At 29.7% G+C, this 6,512-nt stretch overlaps 1 long non-coding RNA gene across 1 annotated transcript; it reads right to left on the bottom strand.

Annotated features, from left to right (window-relative positions):
- Nucleotides 1-1,571: 1,571 nt before the first annotated feature.
- Nucleotides 1,572-2,254, bottom strand: LOC139904767 (uncharacterized). The gene is made up of 2 exons (XR_011778948.1): nt 1,976-2,254; nt 1,572-1,901 (listed from the first exon to the last, which is right to left on the bottom strand). It is a non-coding gene; the product is annotated as an uncharacterized lncRNA (long non-coding RNA).
- Between the last annotated feature and the right edge of the window lie 4,258 nt (nt 2,255-6,512).

Raw genomic sequence — 6,512 nt, 5'->3', positions numbered from 1 at the left:
ACAAGTCCAAAGTAAATTTTGCATATTTCTGTTCTAGTAATTAACTTTAATCCAATTTGTAATTACGTAGAGCAATTTAGTACTTGCTTTTTTTTTGTTTTACACCTTTTCAAACCATTAAATAAAGAGATCTTATCATGTAAAAAAAACAAAACAATTCAACCCTAAGTTAAATTTTTGTGCATCGACATTGAAGTCTCCAAATTTATAAATGAAAAATTGTCGAAATGGAAATGGTAATTATATGATAAATCAATAATATATCTGTAAGAGAGAATAAGAAGTACCCCAAAACCTCCTATATTCAAACCACTTCATGTGGTCAATGAGGAATAAATAAAATGATTTAGCACTTTTTGGTGAAAACAGTTTGTGTCATAAACTTTATTCAGAATAGTGATATATACATCAAATGCATTACTTCTAAGATATTAAAGATTGTTTGGATTAATCTTTTTCGCCGAGAATCCGGAATAATGGATCTGAGTGCACCCAGAGTTCCAGTGAAATTATATCTGTTAATCACATTGGGAGATCCATGATGTTCAGGGATCTCAACTATTTATAAAAGGTTCTTGTGCCTTACTCGATAGATGTCAAATCGTTCAATGTAAGTATCATTCACTATGCAGATGTCATTTCACATCCAAATCTATGACTTCATCGTCCATTGGTTCAAGTACGCAACCGTCTCTCTAAATCTTGTATGTAATCATTGCATACTTCTATAAGAACTGAAGATTTTGTTTAATTAAGATGAATAATACTGGAATGAAATGTACAGTGTGGAACAAGGAGACTTATCATCATTCATCCGCAGCTCTTCCATTTTACTCCTTCCAAATTCTACTATATTTCGTCTCTTAATATTTTTTGAAAACTCTTTTGTTGATTTGAGATTTTAATTGTCATTGATGTACATTACAAACAAACGATTCATATCGAAGACACTGAATCCATTTATAAGGCTGTGTTATTTCTAGATATTTCATCCTTGCTTCCAATTCCATGATTACTTGTGAGTTACTTGTGAAAGAAGACGATCCTGGAGCATGAATTTAATGTCGTCCTTTTTTCTAGATATCTTTATCAGCAAAGCCGCGCAAAACATATTCGACTCTCCTATTACCTACATATATGCATAAATAGTTCATGGGAACTCTTACGTGATAAATATGTTAATAAGTTCTCAGTGATCATATAAATTAAGTAGAGTTTTATTATAAAATATGAATTTTGTTTAAAATGTTTCAAAAGTTATTGAGTTGGGTGTCATTTCCGGAATTACTAAATCACTTATCCTTATATTAGAATATCTTACTCGCGAGGATTTAGGATCTCCACATCAATATTCAATAAATAAATTACTGATTAGACTAAACACTTACGATGTGACATAACTGTATATAAAAAAGGATTGTTTATGTGCTCATTAACCCTAAAGGATTGATTAAGTGCCTTAACAATAATAAAAAATATTAATATGGCATTAACACTTAAAATTATTTTCTTTATATTAATTGTAAATATTGCAGCTACATAAACATGTATTTATTTATGTACTTCATTGATTTAAGTTTATATTTTTATTTGTCTTAATTGCCTTATAATATATTTGATAATTGGCTAATTTGCTACAATTTACACTTATTCCAATTAGGTATATACTTCTAAATATCTATGTATGTACTAAAAAAGTAAGATTTTTGTTGACTATTCTCATTGGCCTAAATTCATTCATAGATGTTTTGCATTAGAATCCATTCCTTCCAGAATGCCGTGATAGTTACAAGGCATCCAAGTCTTAAAAAAAATTCACTGTGGTACTTACGTTTCTACGTTTTGTTATTCATTATTTTCATACATTAAAAACAACGGGTCTATATCCAAGAAAATTATATCTTCAACAAAAAAAAATCCAGAAGAATACTTTTACTAATTACAATATTTCAGAAATGAATAGCAGAAGACCTACACTTCCTGAAAATTCTTGATGTTGAATGTGATGAATAGCATCATTTTGATCATCGTTTTATATATATTATAAAAGAAATTTTAGTCCTGTTTATCGTGGTACCTAAAGAGAATATATGTATATTCATTGGCAACATGTTTGGAACTAAAATACTCATACCATGAGGCAAGTTAGAGAAAGATTGTAAAAATTTTGCTTCAAAAAATATGTTTTATCTAAAATACTTAACAAAATAAAAATCCTGTAGGTGGATTTAAATTGATAATTTTAAAGCAACAACATCAAAATTTCCTTTTTTTCGTCATTTTACAGATTTTGAAATCAAAACACGTCCATGAAGGACCAAATTTTTTGGATGTATAATGATTATTTTCATGTTTAGAGGAATAAAATGCAAAATAAAAATATTCAGCGATACCAAAATCACAACTTTTGTCCTTTCGGTACACACTAATATATATATTTTTTTTTGGGGGGGAGGGGGGATTTATTTTGAGAAAAAATTTAGAATATGAATTAAAAAAATTTCCAAAGTTAATTTTTAAAAAAAAAATGACAAAAATCCACAGCTTATCTTAAAAAATAAGATATTTTGGAAAAAAAAATGTAAAAATCTACGTCTATTCACAAAAAATTAAAGATAATTTTCTAATATTAAATTGTTAAGAAAAGTAATAGAAACCCATACTTATTAACAGAATAGAAAAATTATATTCCATTTTTTTGAAAAGTGGATTACAAAAATCCAGATCTAATCTGATCTAAAAAAAAATTCTTAAACAATTCCAAAAGTATAAACTTTTCACAAAAAATCAAATTTTTTGTAAAAAAAAAATACGTAAAATGTTTTTTATTTTTTTAAAATCAACAGCTGTACATTGTTCAATTATAATAATTAAAGTTCAAATATAAATATAATTAAAATATATATAATAAAAATAAAATATAATATATATATATTTATAATATAAAATTGTTTGGAAATAATTTGAAAGATTAAATTTTGTTTAGAAAAAAATTTGAAAAATTAAATTAAATTTGTTGGAGAAAAGTTACAAAATCCATACCTATTAACAGAAAATCTACTTTTTGGAATTTCTTTTTGAAAAATTAAATTAAATTTCATATATTAAAGTTTTTTTAAATTATTACTATTTTATTCGCTTTAGGGAACGGAGTGCCCGAAAGCCTTTTCAAGGCATTGCTTAGCTTGAACGGTATTTTTTCCCATCAAAAAGCAGTGTAAAATTAAAAGACGAAATTGTAGAGAAGTTGCGTCACACTTAGTACAATAACTGACAAACAAAAGAACAGATTGTAATGAGTAATGACATTTTAACAACTGTCTTTTGAAGGCAGGTACTAACTGAAAATAGGGCGAATTTAAAGAAATAAAAAATAGAGCTCTCTATGTCTGAAGCCCGGGACTTTTCTGACTATCTGTTATGTATTTCATTATTCATAATCCATGTGCATTCTCAGTATATATTAAGGTTTAAGTTAAATATAAATGCTTATAGTAAGCACTCTAAAGATTGGAACTACACTTCATATTATTATTTTTTTTGCTGCAAAAAATCCTATTTTCTTCATTCTTGAGGAATACGTATACGTAGTAATTACGTATGAGTAAAACTGAGGACTTCTTGGGGAGTTATCTTTTATATTAGTTAATCAAAATTTGTCTATTTGCTGATGCATAATTACTTTGGGTAATTTAGGGTATTACTTCTACCGGGCCGTGCAAAATTATTTACCGATGATGTAAATATACTTTTTAAGAGGTTTTGTGGCAACCAATCAGATTGTTTCGTATTTTTACTGTTAAAATAAACAAAAATCCTTCCTGTGAGAGCGTAACAACTTCCACACGTGTGGCCATGTCCAATCAGGAAACAAAGACGATCGAAATTGCAGCCCTCCTCCGAGCGGGAGTGCCTCATAACAACATTAAGTAACAGGTTGGGGCCTCGTTGAAGACAATTTTCAACGTTTCCAACTGCTTGGAGGCTGGGGGTGATCTCAAGCATTCCCCTGGGGCTGGCAGGAAGCCCACTGTCTCAACAAGGCAAGTAAAGACAGTGTTCAAGAGGACTCCCAACAGGTCCATTGCCGACATGGCTAGAAAGATGGGAACGTCGAGATCAACTGTTTCAAGGGCATTGAAAAGGGCTGGAGGAAAGTCCCTGAGGTGTACTGAACACCCTCTGCTAACTGAACGTCAGCGAGAAGACAGACTTGAGCTTGCCAAGAAAATCTTGAATGATATCAAGAGCTCATTTTTCAAATGAAAAAACTTTTACGGTCGATCCTGTTTTCAACAGGCAAAATGACCGTGTTGTGAGCTTTGGAGATGTGCAAGATAAGCACCGCTATGTGGCAACAACAAAGCACCCTGCTCCGGTTGGGGAAATGTCATTATTGTCCGCGATATGTTCTGAACAAAAATTGGTAAATAATTCTGTACGGCCCGTTAATATTCAATAATGGCAATAATCTCAAGCAATAAAATCTGGACATATTGGCTTTTTACATTAGAAGTAATAGGGTAAGTTATGTATCGTCACACGTTCCAAAGGATCGAATATGTAACGGCGACATCGTAACAATTCTTTAGTACTTCAACCTAGGATATCAAAGAAATTGTTATGTAATTTTTAAAAACTTTTAAATTATCCTGTAAAATTTCAAATGGATTGATGGTGTACTTTTTGAGTAACAAAGCTTGAACAAAAGTTTTAACACTTATAATAATAAGTGTTAAAATTCAACACTTTTATATTTTCTGGTGTGTCTGATAATGTGAAGATATTTCGTCTCCATTTGATTATATTAGAACAAAATTGCCATATTTGAGTTCAATAAGAGTTTGAACATGAATGTTAAATTTATTTGCTGCAATTTGTCATATTTTTTGCGAAATAATTGCTGTTGGGTAATATGAACCAAATAATTGATAAATTCATATTATGGGACAGTGTCTGGAATTGAATAAAATAAGAAATAAATAACTAAATAGCTAGATACCGAAGAGAAAATCATTCAAATAGGTGAGGCAAAAGAGCCGGAGGAACAGACGTACGGCACCTAAAATAGAAAGAGAAAATAATTAATAAAAGGGAGTTATTTATATACGTGCATCCAAATCCGTCTCGTGAAGGAATATATTGAACCCAGTATTGCAAGTATTGTTATTTATTCTATGGATACCTCCAATATTTAATTGATGGTTAAATTTCTCTCCAAATTATAACTTTATTGTGTGGAGATAAATCTTGAAGTCATTTGGATGAATATCTTTAATTGAGAGAAAGATATGAGAAGACAGGAGAAGATTATTTAGCCAATATATTACCCAATCAAGGCAATATATTCGAAATAATTAATCAATTAAGAACTCAAATTAATTCAGAATAGTAGGTACGTTGCCTTTTGAATTCTATCCAACCAAGATATAAATATTCAAAGCAGTATTTGCACACAGTATAAATATTATACTCCTATATTTTTGATATTTTATGGTGCCCAAAATTAAGAAGCATGATTCAAATAACGTCCAAAATTAAAAATTCTAATTAGAAACTTGTCCAAATTAATGAATTTTAAGCATTTTTTGATTGAGTTTCTTAAATATTAATAACCTCTTTATTCGATGTTGTTATGAAAATATTCTAATACTACTAACATATTTGTGAGTATGTTTATTGAAATTTATCTCAAATATAACGCACAATGTTTATATAAAGTACATGAATGTAAACACCTCCAACGATCCCTAACTTACCCAATAGCATTATCATTTTAATTTTACACAAAAGTAACAAAAGTCTATATTGGTCATAAGCACTAACAATGTTTTGTAATGTCAAAATTAGTTAATACAATCCAAAGTTAACAGAAATAAAAGGCTAGACACTCATGTAATCGGGCTTGCTAGAATTTTTAATTTAATGTATCGTACTAACAATGAGGCAAGAGAGTCAGATTTCGACAAAACACGCAACTAATCATATAGTATGACGTCAATATTGAAAAGTGTGGTGGAAATCAAACATCAGTCGTACATGCGTAATGTATAAACGTGTACTTCTATTTACCTTGAATATAATCAAATTAAGTTATAGTTGTTCATATCCGGTTTGTCCGCAAGGTGGCTGACAAGGGCTTGAGCACCCCCTCAATAGAGGAATTATGTTGTTACCCCCCGATAAATTGTCGGGTTATAGGGAAAATTAATTAGGACAACAGGTAAGAAATTTTAAAAAAAAAAAGGTTATTTGTTAAAATTCTTTAGAAAACGTTGTAATGTGGACAAGGGCTTAGTCTCTAAAAAAAAAGTGGTCCTATGGCCCTTATGGTTCCGCTTACACAACAACCAGAATATTTTAGGATCAATATGTATGTACATAATTCTAAAAGTTAATTACGAATATCTACTTAGTTGTTTCATCTATAACTGCTGAACAATAGATCATTTATCTTTCATCTTTAAAAATCACTCTCTCTTGGTGTACTAGTTTAAAAGAAACATTGATTT

Source organism: Lepeophtheirus salmonis, chromosome 2 (assembly GCF_016086655.4).
Source record: "Lepeophtheirus salmonis chromosome 2, UVic_Lsal_1.4, whole genome shotgun sequence".
In the NCBI taxonomy this organism is placed as follows: domain Eukaryota; kingdom Metazoa; phylum Arthropoda; class Copepoda; order Siphonostomatoida; family Caligidae; genus Lepeophtheirus; species Lepeophtheirus salmonis.
The sequence above is the reverse complement of the archived record's forward strand: the minus strand, read 5'-3'. Positions and strand labels throughout refer to the sequence as shown.